The sequence below is a fragment of the Lissotriton vulgaris genome, chromosome 9 (genome assembly GCF_964263255.1).
Source record: "Lissotriton vulgaris chromosome 9, aLisVul1.2, whole genome shotgun sequence".
NCBI lineage: Eukaryota > Metazoa > Chordata > Amphibia > Caudata > Salamandridae > Lissotriton > Lissotriton vulgaris.
In genome coordinates, this window is record NC_141697.1 from 357,565,812 (window position 1) to 357,581,685 (window position 15,874).

The window sequence follows — 15,874 nt, forward strand, 5'->3', positions numbered from 1 at the left end:
ATGGGAGGGATTCCTTTTATACTATGTGTGGTTCTTGTGTCCCAATGGTTGTTGTCAGTCTGGTGTTCTGTGGATGTGGTGACGACTTGGGTGCTCTTGTTTGTGTTGGGGGGGCCTTGGGGCGTGTAGTTGTTGGTGGTGGGTGTTTCAGGTGGGTGTGTGTCCTGTTTTGTGTGTTTTGTCTTTACTTCCGTCCGCCATTTTAGATTCGGTTTGACGGCAGGGGTGATGTTTGTTTGGTCCTTCCGCAGTCATGCTCCGTTTTCCGATCATTCCACGGCTGTCGTGGGAGCTGGTGAGTTCCGTTGGGGTTGCGGGGTTATCCTAATCGTGCGGCTGGACCCTCCGCTGGTCGTGCTGCGGTTGGCCCTGTTTCCGCGGTATTTGCATCCGCGGCGGTGGGAATTTATGTAGTACCGTCCGCCTGTGGCGGTCTTTCATGTTATCCGTCCGCTGCAGTCGGTGTTTGATGTGGTCCGTCCGCCGCGGTCGGTGTTTGCTGTCAATTATATCCTAATCGCTACCGCGGATTATCCGCGGAGCGGTCGGGAGTATTTTTACCGCGACCATGGCGGACGGAACACGTTTCCATCCGCCATCCTAATCAACCCCTAAGTTCCCAGCGTCAATTTTGTCGACTTCCCCAAGTGTATAAGAATAGCCCTAGGTTGTTCAGCACTAGGGTAATATAATTACTTCAGAATTTGGATGAAGAGGCATTGTCCTGTGTAGATGATACTTATCTGATGGATGAAGATTTACAGGATCACTTGACAAGGGTGAGCACCATAATTTTAGGATTAGTCTCTGAGGGCTACAAATTCAACTTTAAAAAATCAAACATAGCCCACCTAAATGTCTTATGTTAGGATATGAGTTATCTAGTGAAGGAAAAAGACCGACAGATAACTTTTTTAGAAAAGTGTGCGCTGCTCCAACCCCCAAATTGCTGAAAAATTTACAATCCATATTGGGATTTTTAAACTTTGGCAGAACATACATTTTGGATTACGCAGAAAGAGTAAAACCTTTCCACGACTTAATAAGACCTGATTTCTCAGTTAGGCATTGGACATAGGAATACACAGGTATCTTACGTTCCCTACAATCTGACATGTTAGCTTCAAAACACTTACAAACACGCCTAAACGTACACAATCTGGTGATCCGCGTTATAGCAGGTCAATCTGGGTACACTTACCTAACCTTCAATGAAGGTGAAACTGTACCCATAGCTTACAAATCACATTTGTACATAAACGCTGAAATGCGATTTGCTTCTACAGAGAACATTCTGTAGTACAGACTGCTGTAGTAAGAGAAAGAGCACTGGCCCAGGGGAAATAAATAAATGTTGTAACTCCGGTAACAGCCTTAGAGGCTGCTTCAAAGGCAAGCATTCCTAATGCTGAAGCCTTACATCCAAGATGGATACAATGGGTTAATTTTTTCACTGCAACAGATGTAGAATAGAGATATGGCCCAAGGCTAAAAACACAAGCATTCCTGCAATATGAATAAGAATACCCTCTCCCAAATGTCAAATTACACAGCAATACAGCACCGCTTGTGCGATTGTGAAAGAACGTATGTGGGATGGCACGACCATCCCAGCAATACAAAAAACACAGTCTCTAGGAGACTGCACAGCTCAGCTGGCCGAATTAAAAGCCCTATTACTGGCACTAATAAATACGGATCGAGAATTCCCCACACTCATAGTGTGTGATTCTTTTTACTGTGTCCAGTCATGGGAACAGATAGCTGAGTTGAAAATGAACTATCAAGAGTTCATTTGATACTCACGCTTAGTCATCAACGTGATGGCATTCACGTTGAAGGGAATTCATTGGCTTATGAAGCTGCGAAGGGGGCAGTACGCACTGCTTCTGTAGCTGCAATCACTCATTCAAAAACGAGAATAGATGGACAGATAATGGTAGCTGTCATTTCTTCATGCAAAAACAGCAAAGACTTCCCGAAAGGTTTTCCACTCAAATACTCCTACAAGTTAGATGCAAACAACATTCAGTATGCTCAGATTCCTGGAGTAGGGGATAGATTAATACCAAACATGGATCTCAGATTAGGTTTAATACTAGCTACACACGAGGGTCTAGGTTCTGCACACGCAAGCATAACAGCAACAGTTACATTATTGAAACAGCGCTACTGGTGGCCTGGTTTAAAAAGACTCCCAGGTACTTTCTTCAGCAATCCTAACTAGGTCCCTGTAGCCTGCATGTGCTGCATCGCGTTTAACTTCAACTCGTGACTTTGCCATGGTCCAGCATGGCCAGATAGCCACAGTTGGCTCTTTCTACTTTACGGTCCTATATTTACTGAAATAAACTGCATATCTCTGGCTCTACTGACTGGAATTTTATTACTTTGGTCTTGTTTTATTTATTAAAGCATTATATATTTTTGTAATTCAGTGTGGGATGCTTTGTGGTGTGTTTTCACTGTTTTACTGTTGGGAGTGTTGCACAAACACGTACCCAGGGGTTGTGCACAGGTTCATTTAGGATTTGCTTGTGCTTCACTCTGACAACAACTCATGGACACAATCACAACCAATTCGGGACAGCAAAACACTCAAATTTTCCTTGGTGATTTCAATCTCCATTGCAACGATCACAATGACTCGGTGGTAAATAGTCTCAAAAACTTCCTCATCGCTCTTGACCTCATCCAAATCTGCAACAGCCCCACCCATGACAAAGGCTCTATCCTCGACCTTATCATCTCCAAAGAGGACTCTACCCAACTTGGGTCAATCCAACCCTGTGACTGGCCAGACCACCACATTATCACATTCTTCATCAACGAAAAAGTTAGATTTAACCCGGTTCAACCCACCAAATCCAAGGTCTTTGAAAAGGGACCTGAAGAAACTCAATCCCAACTCTTTACCTTCCCACAGCTGCAATCTCCTCCTTCCCCCTACCGGCGCCTCAGATGTTCAAGCTCTGACCGACCACTACCTCAACTCTATGACCTCAATAATCAATGAGACCGCCCCCTTGCAACTGAAAAGAGTCTCCACTAAGAACTCTAACCCATGGTACGATGGTAGACTCAACGAAGATAGACGTGCCATGAGAATCGTAGAGCGCACCTGGAGATCAACCCCTTCTGCATTGCACCTTAAAGCTCTTAAGAAAAAGAGAAACGCCTACTTTAGGAAAATCAAGCGCTCAAAATCAGATTTCTTCAGCCTCCAGCTCGACCAAGCAAATAACTGGCCAAGAAAACTATTTGAACTAATCAAAACACAATCCAAGGAACAACCCCAACAATCACATAGCACATTGGGCAATGTACCATCCTGTGAAGACTTCTCTGCTTTCTTTAATCTAAAGACTGATAACATAAGGAGTGATCTCCTCAATGACGTAAGCCTTTACTCCAGCCCCCACAGCATAACACCCACTGAACCAAAAAACAATGCTGCATGGTCGTCCTTTGACACCTACTCAGAAGAAACAATTGGCAAACTGCTCGGCACATTGAAACCTTCTAATCACCTCACAGACCCCCTTCCTGCTAAAGCTGTAAAGGACTTCATCCCATTGCTCCTCCCACTTTGGTCCAAAATTATTAACAGTTCACTTCAACAAGGACTCATCCCCGACTCCCTCAAAGTGGGACAAGTCACGCCGATACTCAAGAAACCAACAGCTTACCCTAAACAATTATCGTCCTATTACCAATATCCCCACCCTGGCCAAACTGTTGGAACAATGCGTACAACTCCAATTGACAAAACACATTGATCAGTTTGACCTCCTCAACCCTCATCAATCAGGCTTCCGAGCAGGACAAAGTACGGAAACAGCTATGACACACATAATTGAAGACGCCCTCCAAATCCTAGATCAAAACGATACCTGCCTCCTCATCCTACTTGATCTCTCCTCAGCATTTGACACCGCCAAGCACGAGAACTAACTTGAGCTGTTAAATATCAGAATGGGTCTCTCAGGGACTGTACTCAAGTGGTTCACTTCCTTTCTGCATAACCAGTCTCAAAAATTCAAGAGCAACAACTTGATGTCCCCACCTGTGCTTTTAACATTAGGCGTCCCACAAGGATCTTCCCTATCCCCAACATTGTTCAACCTAGTCATGGAGCCACTCACCACTTTGTTACAAGCATCCAATGTACACTTTCACATGTACGCTGACGACACCCAACTCTATCTCAAATTATAATCCTCCGAAGACATCAAATTTCTGAACTCAACGCTCAGAAACACCCAATCATGGCTGGCCGAAAATCACCTCAAACTCAATGCACTGAAAACTGAGTTCCTTCTGATCTCACCTCCCGTGAAAATCTCCACCACTCAAACATGGCTTAAGCACCTAACTGCACTCAATGTCCAACCTTCCATCGTGGACTCTGCGAAATCCTTAGGCATAACCCTTGACACCAATCTCAATATGCAACAGCATATTAGCAAGGCAACTAAGGGAGCTAATTTCCAAATCAATACTTTGAGGAAACTTAAACCCTTCCTCCCAGCTAAAGATTTCCAAACTGCAGTACAAGCCCTAGTCATTCCTCGCATAGACCACGGAAGCGTCGCTCTCTGCGGACTCCCCCTATCAACAACCGCACCCCTAAGAGCCTCTTTGAACGCAGCGAGACCTATCACCGGATCAAAAAAAAGCTCGCATATTTCCCCTGGCTTAAAATCCCTGAACTGGTTGCCTTTTGAAGCCAGAATCCATCTAAAAATCACCTGCATGACACACATGGCTGTACATCACAACTCGCCCAGCTACCTCATTTAGAAGCTGACAATATCAGGTGGCTCAAGAGTCACTAGAAGCACAAAAAATCTTCTTCTGAAACCTCGAAGATTCCGGAAGGAAAAAACGTACAAACGCTCCTTTTTTAGGAATGGCACCCAGGATCTGGAATGCACTCCCTCCAGAAACCAGATTTATCTCCTCCACTGCATTTTTCAAGAAAGAAGTAAAAGCTATCCTCATGGCTAAAGTCACCTGAACTTTTACTTTAGATCTATTTGAGACTCTGCAGCTACTGTACTATTTGTTTTGTCTAATCGACTATGCTCCTTCATGTACCTACCCTATTTTGCTACCCATTTATTACCTACAGCCAATCTCCCCTCTAATTTTTTTCCTCTGTGTGCGGCAGTGGAGGGTCTCTGTGCGCTGCAACCATGGCTATGTGTGCCAGGAACGAAACCGCGTGTGTCTGCGGCGCCAAATGGCACTCCAAAATGTTACTTTAAAAAGTGAAAAGATTGTGCATTTTCACACATACAGCGCCACAATAAGGGTCTTAAGGGCAGTTTGCAAATTGGATAAGCACGGCATGGCATGAATTTGTTACACTGGCAAGTACACTTCAAGTTTAGAAAAGCACAAGACTTCAATGGTGGTACCCTCATAAGATTTTAATAAATATTCTTAACTGGAGCACAGTTCATTGGGTGGGGAAATGTTGCAAGCCTATACAATATCACATATACACAAGAAGGTAGAGGGCTGTTCAGACACGTCAAGTGGCGTCACTAGATGGGTGACAGGGTTGCTTCTCACGGCGATCCTTGCCATTTTTCCAGTGCTGATAAACTCTGACTAGGTCAACTTTCCCATTCAGGAGGTAGGCCTTTGTCCTCATCAGCATGTCCAAATGCTTCTGCTCTAGTCTATTCCTCAATTTGCTCTTGATAGTATTCATGAGGCTGAATCCTCGTTCACAGTCTGCACTAGATGCTTGAAATGTTGCGCAGACATCAACAAGCTGAGACACCACACTATACTGAGCAGCATTGCGTACAGTGAAAGTCACCATGTCTTGAAAGGTGATAAATAACCCAACCTTAACATGTTCTGCCACCACATATTTATAGTCTCAGTACTGTCGAACATCTTTTGGTGTTTCACAATCACCCAGGGCCAAGACATTTTTATACTTTTCAACAAGTCTTTCAATATTCTCAGTCCCAAAATCAAAATGCGATTATGTGGCTATTGCCTGGATCTCAAAACTTGCCCATTCTTTTAGCTCACCTTCAGGGAACCTTTTTTGCATGTGCTCACAAAGAAGGGAAACAAAAGAAAAAATAGGCCTACTGTCAAACTCTTGCCTCTCCTTGTACAACACCATCAGCTCTCTTACATTGCTGCTCGAAAAGACAGTGTCCCCCAAATACTGTTGCTTAATTTGGCCAATCTTTGCTCTTGCATACTTCAACAGTAGTTAAAGAACTTTTTTGGAATAGTTTGCACAAAGATGCAAATTCACCCAGAATGTCATTAAGTACTGCAAGGGAAATATGGTAGTTGGAGTCCGATAGCTTTTTATAACAATATTTAGCAATTGGATCATTCTCCTCAACTTTCTCATGCTCAAAGTACTTAAGAACAGTCTCGTAATTACGAATGAGTGCACCAACAGCAAAACGCCTTAAAAGCCACCGGACTTCATTCAGTGGTCGAAAAGAGACAACTTCACATTCAGTGACCGATGCAATTTCATCCAGCTTGGACTTCCTTGCAGGAGATCTGGAGAACACAGTGTAGACAGTCCTCAATAATGTCTCCATCTCTTTAATCATTGGAACCCTCTGTCAGGCATCATCAACTCCCAAATCTTCTCGATGGGCGACACAATGCTGCTCAACTAGATGAGGAATGGATTGTTTAAGGTGAATAGCAACACCATTATTCTTCCCCAGCATCACAGATGCACCATCAGATGTGAACATGACCATTTTCATGAGGTCCAGTTCATTGGCAGTGTAGAATTCTTTCACGGCAGTAGTGATAGCCTCAGCATTACAGCTCGTCAGCTTCACTATGCCCCCAAACTGCGTTTTATGCTCAGTTGATGTTACAGGTCGGAACTTGAAGTACAGGATGAGCATTTTTGTAACAGAAATATCTGTGCTCTCATCAATTATCAAGGTGTGATACAAAGCTTGCCGAAGTTCTGTCATAGCTTCACAGTGTATCACGCTATTGATGGCCTCAAGGAACTCAAAGGCATAGTTCTTGCTCCTCCAGCTGTCTGGGATATTCACATACAAAGCTAGGTGGTCATGGATGTCAGATAACATTGAAGTGTTCATCTTGACTGCCAGCAACACTTTGTTGATGAGAATCTTTATCTCCTCAGGCATATATCTTTGGCGTTCAACTACTTCCATTCCATTTGCTTTGTCAGTGGCAGTTTCTGTCAGCATTGCCCGTACTCCAAAACCAAACCTGGCAGCAGCACTTCTGTTTCTCAATATCACCATGGCAGACTCGTGTACTTTGCTAAGTGGATGGCGTTTCATGTATTCCAGTTTCCAGCCATCACTCCATTTCTTCCCTGTGGAAAAATCCCCAACAATCTTGGCTTCGGCACATGCCTTGCAAATTAAGCCCACGTCTGGACTGTATTGAAATAGTTCCCCGAGTTGCATGTGAACCTTGCTTCATGACTTTTGTGTCTCAGCCTCTACAATTTCCTTCATCCAGTCTTCCTTGAATACAAGGCAACATTTCTTCCTTTGTGGTGAAGCACTGCACTCTCCCGAAGTTACAGCTTTGTGCTAGAACATTTCCGTACCCGCCAGTTTGAGCCTGCTGTCCCACAAAGCCTGCAAAATAAGGAAACATGGCTTACGTTGACGCCTAGCTCATGAATGCAAACTGTTATACTACAATGTTCAAGATGCACCACAGATTAACTCAACCCAACAATTACCTCTTCTGCTTGCACTCACGTGCGCCTCTTTAAATATATGGGGTTTTGGCTGTGAAACCTGCAACAGAAGAAAACATGGGTAAGTATATATGGTACTACAATGTTCAAGATGCATCACAGTTTAACTCAACCCAACAATTACCTCTTCTGCCTGCACTCATGTGCGCCTCTTTAAATGTATGGGGTTCTGGCTGTGAAACCTGCAACAGAAGAAAACATGGGTAAGTATATATGGTACTACAATGTTCAAGATGCACCACAGTTTAACTCTACCCAACAATTACCTCTTCTGCCTGCACTCATGTGAGCCTCTTTAAATGTATGGGGTTCTGGCTGTGAAACCTGAAACAGAAGAAAACATGGGTAAGTATATATGGCACTACAATGTTCAAGATGCACCACAGTTTAACTCAACCCAACAATTACCTCTTCTGCCTGCACTCACGTGCGCCTCTTTAAATGTATGGGGTTCTGGCTGTGAAACCTGCAGCAGAAGAAAACATGGGTAAGTATATATGGTACTACAATGTTCAAGATGCACCACAGTTTAACTCAACCCAACAATTATCTCTTCTGCTTGCACTCACGTCTGCCTGTGCAATTGTCTTTGTAGTACGGTCTCACAAACCTGCAAAAGAAAAAGGGGTGCAGATTGTGAATCTATTCACCCAGCAACCCCCAACCCAACGAGGAACGTAAACAGAATTACTTTGTCTTTGTGGTACTCGCACCTGACCACTGTAATCCAAATACCGTTCAGTCTGGAAACCTACAAGTGAAGACAAGTCAGCAAAACGCCCGAAGAATTACAAACTGTGCATGGGAAAGGTCAAGAGGCCCAAGACGAAAAATGACCAAATAATTACCTGGGATTCCAGCCTAGGACAAACAGGGGTGTGCCCATGTGTTCCATTATTAGCATCCATTATCTTAAACTGGTCTATAAATCTGAATCCCAGGGGAAAGCGGCATCACAGAAGGTGTAACACAAAATACAAACTGCAAATAGTTGAGGTGGGTGAACAAGGTAACCCACAGGATGGCTGAGAAGCACACAATCCATCAAAAGATCCCACCTGAAGATGCTGCAGTGGCACGCAAACAATATGATTGACTACGTTCAAGCAAATTTCAGGCAACCATAAATATGTCAAGATAACTGAAGAATGATGGACCTGCTGCAGAGAGAACTAAGTTTTGCCTACTGGAAGTTGACTCATTAAGTAGCTGAGGAGGTTAAAATGCCTGATGAAAAGCTGGTGAACCATGCAGATCAAAAATCACATGCAATGTAACTAGGTCAGTGCATTACTGCTTCTGTCAGAAAGCTCATTTTGTTACTTGCAGTTTATAACTTTAAATCCTAATATAGAACAGTAACCTACTAACTACTAAACAATAGCAGAAAACCTGCGACAGACAGAAGTGAGCAGAAGAGCAGAAGAGTAACAGCTTTGATTGTAATAACTTAAGGGTGTTTTTGAACAGTAAATAAAACATTTGTAAAAATGCAGCCTTAAATTTAAAAACCTGCATCAAAAGGAATAACCTTCAATCTTGTTTTACTTGCAGAGATTTTTACATATTCCCCACATCTTCATTGCTTTGATTTTGTTCACAAGAAAATTTCACCCTTAGTCATCGAATGCTAATCATAAGTACATTCTGTTCTTAGCTGCCCCTATATTTCTGTATTCTGCCTCCTTGCCACTAGTTTTTTGTGCCCGTCTGACCTCTGTGCCACTCGTTTTTGGTGCCCTTCTGCCCTCTGCCCCACTCGTTTTTGGTGCCCTTCTTGCCTCTGCCCCACTCGTTTTTGGGACCCTTTTGGCCTCTGACCCACTCGTTTTTGATGCCCTTCTTGCCTCTGCCCCACTCGTTTTTGGGACCCTTCTGCCCTCTGCCCCACTCGTTTTTGGTGCCCTTCTGCACCACTCGTTTTTTGTGCCTTTCTGTCCTGTGCCCAACTCGTTTTTTCTGCCTTTATGCCCTGTATCTCACTCGTTTTTTGTGCCTTTCTGTCTTGCTGTGTCTCACTCGTTTTTTGTGCCTTTTTGTTCTGTGTCTCACTCGTTTTGTGTGCCTTCCTGTCTGGCTGTGTCTCACTCCTTTCTGTCTGGCTGTGTCTCACTTGTTTTTTGTGCCTTTCTGTCCTGTATCTCACTCGTTTTTTGTGCCTTTCTGTCCTTTGTCTCACTCGTTTTTTGTGCCTTTCTGTCTGGCTGTGTCTCACTCGTTTTTTGTGCCTTTCTGTCTGGCTGTGTCTCACTCGTTTTTTGTGCCTTTCTGTCCTGTATCTCACTCGTTTTTTGTGCCTTTCTGTCTGGCTGTGTCTCACTCGTTTTTTGTGCCTTTCTGTCTGGCTGTGTCTCACTCGTTTTTTGTGCCTTTCTGTTCTGTGTCTCAATCATTTTTTGTGCCTTTCTGTCTGGCTGTGTCTCACTCGTTTTTTGTGCCTTTCTGTCCTGTACCTCACTCATTTTTTGTGCCTTTCTGTCCTGTGTCTCACTCGGTTTTTGCGCCCTTCTGTCCTGTGTCTCACTCGTTTTTGTGCCTTTCTGTCCTGTGTCTCACTCGTTTTTTGTGCCTTTCTGTTCTGTGTCTCACTCGTTTTTTGTGTCTGTTGTGGCCTTCTGTTTAAATATTGCCGACAATCAGAGCCCCTTCACGGGCTCCGATTAACAGCAATACTTAAACAGAATGCCACAGTCTGCCCCGCGCTTTCCTAACAAAAGCGTAGGCAGTTTCCAAACACAGCGTGTGCTGTGTCTGGAAAGTGTCTACGCTTTTGTTAGGAAAGCGCGGGGCAGACTGTGGCATTCTGTTTAAGTATTGCTGTTAATCGGAGCCCGTGAAGGGGCTCTGATTGTCAGCAATATTTAAACAAAAGGCCACAGTCTGCCCCGCTCCCACAATGCCACAAGCGCCATAATCCCCACAATAACCACCAGCCCCCCCCGCCTCCTTACCTGCAACTCCTCACGCCCGTACCACCGCCACCACTGGAAAAGTGCCTCATGTTCGCGCCGCTCACTTTTTAAAAGCGACGGGCGGCGCGAATCTCTAGCGACGTCCTGTGTGCGCCCTTCACGCTAGGTGGTGCGCGCAGACGTCAGGGAAGGTGCGCGCGCGGCCTAGAGGGAACGATGCCTACAGCTATTCTGTGCTCAAAAATCTGTTACACACTCTCTTGTTTTTCTTACCCCCTTGTTTTTGTAAAGCGCTCTGATATCTGCAAAGATCTTGTTCGTGCTATATAAAACTTTCAAAATAAAAAAAATGAAAAAATTGTGGTTCCTGCTTGAGCAGGCTTTCACCCCTTCCACCACTAACCTAATTTCTTACAATAGTCTTTGCCAATGACACCCACCACCAAAACCAAATTCCCCAACTGCATTATCATCATAGCAGGTTGGATGAAAGCCAATTGCCTGAAAGTCAATTCCAACAAGACGGAGGTGTTGAACCTAAGGATCCAGACCTTTCACTCGGACTCCACATGGTGGCCACCAGAACTCAGACCGCAACCAACCAACCACGCAAGTAACCTGGGAATCATCCACTATGAAAAACTGTTGTGTTCCTTATAGGTACCCTAATAGAGGCTCTGGTAGTCACCTAACCCTCCACCTATATTCTTCCTACTATTACACTTCATAATGGGTCTTAGTACTGACCTTTTACCTGTTTCCAGTGATGTCCAAAGATGACATGGGGTTTTCTCTGACAACCTTAATCCTCATTCATTATGTGTGAGGATTCTTGGAATCACAGCTGGACAGTAAGTCTACCATCTTCTGCATAATAACTATGTATAAGGGTCATTCCTTCTGGCATTCCAGTCCGTCATGACACAGCAAGGTATACCCCCAGGGTGTACAACTTTGGGTATCTATACATCATCTCTTGCTGAGATAGGCACAGGAGAAAAGGACTTCCATTCTGACACACTGACGAGACCCTGAGGCTCCTGCAACCAGACATTCAGCTCGCAGTGGTCTGACATCCCTTGCGGGCTGTCCCTCTAGAGACTAAAGACGGGGTCCCACAGTCTCTCACTTCAGGTAATGGTGTTGAGTTTATCCTAAAGAGATTCTTGGCTGTACACCCACATACATGCTAGGGTATTCCAGGTACATCTAGTCAGGGACACATCACATTTTACTGTCATGTATTTTATATACTTGCCTGTATTCATTGTTTTAGCACGATGGTAGAAATCTACCATCCTTTTACTCTGTTAGTGCTTATCGTCATTTATATCTGTTACTGTCTAACGGTTGTTTCAGCACACCTATTTTACACTCGAATGACGCTGGTTCAATAAATGCTTATTGAGAAATGTCCCCGCAATTTATTCTGTGTATCTCTCTGAGACAAAGTGAGCATGAATGGGTGAGCGAAAAGTGGCACTGTTTCCACGATTCTGAGGGATCAGAGTTGTCATGTTCGATGGTTGGCAAGACTATTCTCTCCTCGGTAAGAGGAGTTTCACGTGGCTCTGTGAGCTAGATGGTATACAGGCTGACATATCCAGGAGGAGTGTCCAGAATCAGTCTGACTCCAATCCTACAGTATATGTTGTCTAAATCTGCAGATCCTATATAGGTTTATAGGAACTACACGACAAAACTTAACATGTCAGCACAGGGGAACATACTCAGCTCCTCCTACTTTCATGTACTCCACATGCTTCGTAAGATTTTCAAATGGATACTCAAGAATACCAGTCATACTGTTACACAAGTCTTCATTACAAGCAGACTAGACTACAGCAACGCACTCTACGGACAAATTTCCAATCACTTCCTCCACCCAGAACATCGCAACAAGACTCATTCTGGACCTCCCATGATGCAACCACATCATACCACATCTCAGAGAGTTCCACTGGCTCCCATACATAAACGATGCAAAATCAAATGCATCTCATGCATACATACAAAGTACAAAAGGGGGTGGTGATGGACGGAGCATCCAAATCAATCAAACACTCACACCCAGTCAAAAGATCTGGGTTTAATCCATCACCGTTCTTTAGCCCACTCTGCCACCCCAGTTCAGACATGGCTATATGCAAATCAGTCTGACCCTGTGCCTCATGGGAACAGTCCAGCCCGAACTGCCAAGTCATGTCTTCCCTGGACCAGTAACAAGCTTCCGAGGACCGGTTTCTGGAATTCCAGCTGTCTTCAGCCCGGCTTGCTTGAATCCAGTGGCAAAGTGAGCAAGGGACTCACATCTGAGCATACCCTGCCACACTTATGGCGGCCAAAAGCGGTACAAAAGGGGGTGGTGATGGATGGAGCATCCAAATCAATCAAACACTCACACCCAGTCAAAAGATCTGGGTTCAATCCATCACCGTTCTTTAGCCCACTCTGCCACCCCAGTTCAGACGTGGCATCACCAAACTGGGGGTTTATATAGGAGCTAGCTGAACTCCTGAGATGCGCACACTCCTATATAAGTAAGTTGGCGCTTAAGGGGATAGATAAACCTTGCTCCCTCACAAAGTGTCAAAAAGACAACCTATATCGTTGGACTCACTGCAATTGTTGATCAGACCCATACAGAGAAATACTGGATTCCCATCAAAGTCAAATGTAGATCAAATATTCTCATTTGATCATCCGAATAGGGATGGTATGTCTCATGATCATCGAGACTAGTCCATAGCCCACACTCATCTAGGTCACATCCTCAATCGCCGTGAAGACCATGAGTTAATGATCATGAAGGAATTAAGTGCAGTGCAAAAACAATAAAGTGTGGTGAGTTAAAAAAGGATAGAGGATCAATAAGACAAACTTTAATAGAAATTGACCTCTCCCTTAATAAAAACAAGAACAGTGCAAAGAAAGCAGTCTAACCATATAACTGCATATATAGGGCCAACATGTTTCAGCCTAGAGGGAAACAAATCCCGCGGCTTTCTTCCGGGCCACAGTCCTTAGCGTTTGCTACTGCATAACAAAAGTGAAAAATAAATAAACCAATTAAAGGATACATATGTGTAATCCAAATGTCATGTTCCTCTGTAACAATCAGTGTCTTTTACATCTGTTCAAAAAAACAAAATCAGAGTACAACGTGAGTCCTAATCATAGGGTGGGATCTGGCAAAAGATCCCAATCAGGTGACCAAATTAGTTATATTACTCTTACTCACCTGTATTGTACAGGGAGTATACCTGACCTCTCCTGGAACCTTGCTCAGGAAAAGGAGGCACCGCTCTGTGGAAGGTAAGGGAGGAGTATCAAAGGGAGCGATAGGCCAAACTACCCTATTCATCCCCTTATTCCTTAGTCTGTCCCCTCACATGTTCAAACCTCCCAGAGCTTACAAAAAGTCTTTAATAAAAGAAACAGGTCCCATTCCCGGAACAAGTCCCCGGTATCTAACTCGCCATATGTAATCATTAGAGGGCTATATATAACTCTCTTGTTAAACTCCAAACTGAGTATCAGTCAACCATATAGTTTAGGAGTCACCCCAACCTGACCTAACGATCTGAGCTCAACTCTCTCCCAAAACTTAAAACACCCCAACACCAACCTGTCCGTCGTTGCCTCGTTGTAGGAAACTGAGCTCAGGGGGAGGCAACGTGGACTCTACTTTGGCCGTATATAAAGGGGAGGAGCGAAATAGAGGAGGAGCATTCATTTATTCGGTGCTCTAACTTATTTAATGTTCATGATGTATTCCTCACTTTAGCTTAAAAGCCGCTGTAAGCAAAACTTCAAAAACACTTCTCCCATTCGCCTGGTCGCCGGTTTACTAAATATCAGGCTTTGTCAGAGAAACGAATGTACTCTCACGAGAAATGGCGTACAAACTACAAGATGACATCATCAGTCCATCTACTGTAGTTTGTGTGCATGCAACCTACCCTGCCGAAGCTTTCATTCTAAAAGCAACATCTCGGTCAACCCCAAAGAACAATAGGTCAAAGCCACTCGTTATATGTACATCAAATCTAAAATAGTCTATAGTGTTGGCATTTTTAGACCTTCACATCATCGCACAAGATTTACGAAAGGAAAACCAAGTCATGTTTTAACTAGTGCTTTATTCTTAACTCCTATGGCTAAGGAGGTCCCAACTAAATAGAATGATGTAAACACACTAGCAAGTGATAAATATTGACGTACTGGCTACCAATGTCTATCGCGCGATGTAAAAACTACAATGTGGCTTCATCGCCGCCATCTTAGTAGTTCAGTTCGTGTGCAAAAGTAACAGTGCTTTATTAACAGGCGCTTCTGTCAGACACACAATCTTAATTATAAAGTGTCTGAGCTATTTCCTAACTCAAGGGTTTCGGTTATGTGACACAAACCCTGAACTGAGATAACCCCAAGGGGTGCCCATGTTAGCTTTGTTGTCCCATCGTAACATTCAGCATTGTTTGTAGTGGCACATGTATAAAACATTACTTCCAGCAAATACACCTGATTTGTTCTAGTCTCATCCGCTGGAGTAAGAAAACTACACAAGAGGAGGAATGAATATCAATACTCTCCTCTGTTATACGAGGGGTAACATTCTTCCCTCAATGGTATGGTCCATCTGTCGTCCTTCGTAAATGGGCCCTACAACGGTGGTGGTCCATAAGAAATTAATTAAGGGCCACCCAAGGTATCTCATCATTGAGGCCCATGGTGTCTGTCGACAATTTATAAACCCATTTTTGTTCCTTCAAGAAAAGGAACCTGGAAACATCGCCTATATGGGACGCAATGTGTGGTTTCTCTAGGACGGTCCATGTGAACTCTGTCGCCCGGTGATTGAACTCTACAAAATGTTTAGATCATTTGGACACCGTTTCCTTGCACCTGAATACACTTTTGTGCTCAAGGATTCTAGTTCGTGCCTTGCGGGTGGTCATGCCAACATATTTAATGTTGCACGGGCAGGTAAGCTGGTAAATAACATGGGTGCTATTTCAGTTAGTAAATTGTTTTTGCACCCATGGACGGTCTGTACCTATATCTACTTGTAGAGAACGGGCTGTCTGTGGGCAAACTGAACAAGCCCCACAGGGGTGGTGCTCTGTCACTGCTGGGAGATCCCACAAAGTCCCAATAGCTCTGTTCGGTATGTCTTTAGGACGAGTGTGCACCAACCTATCAC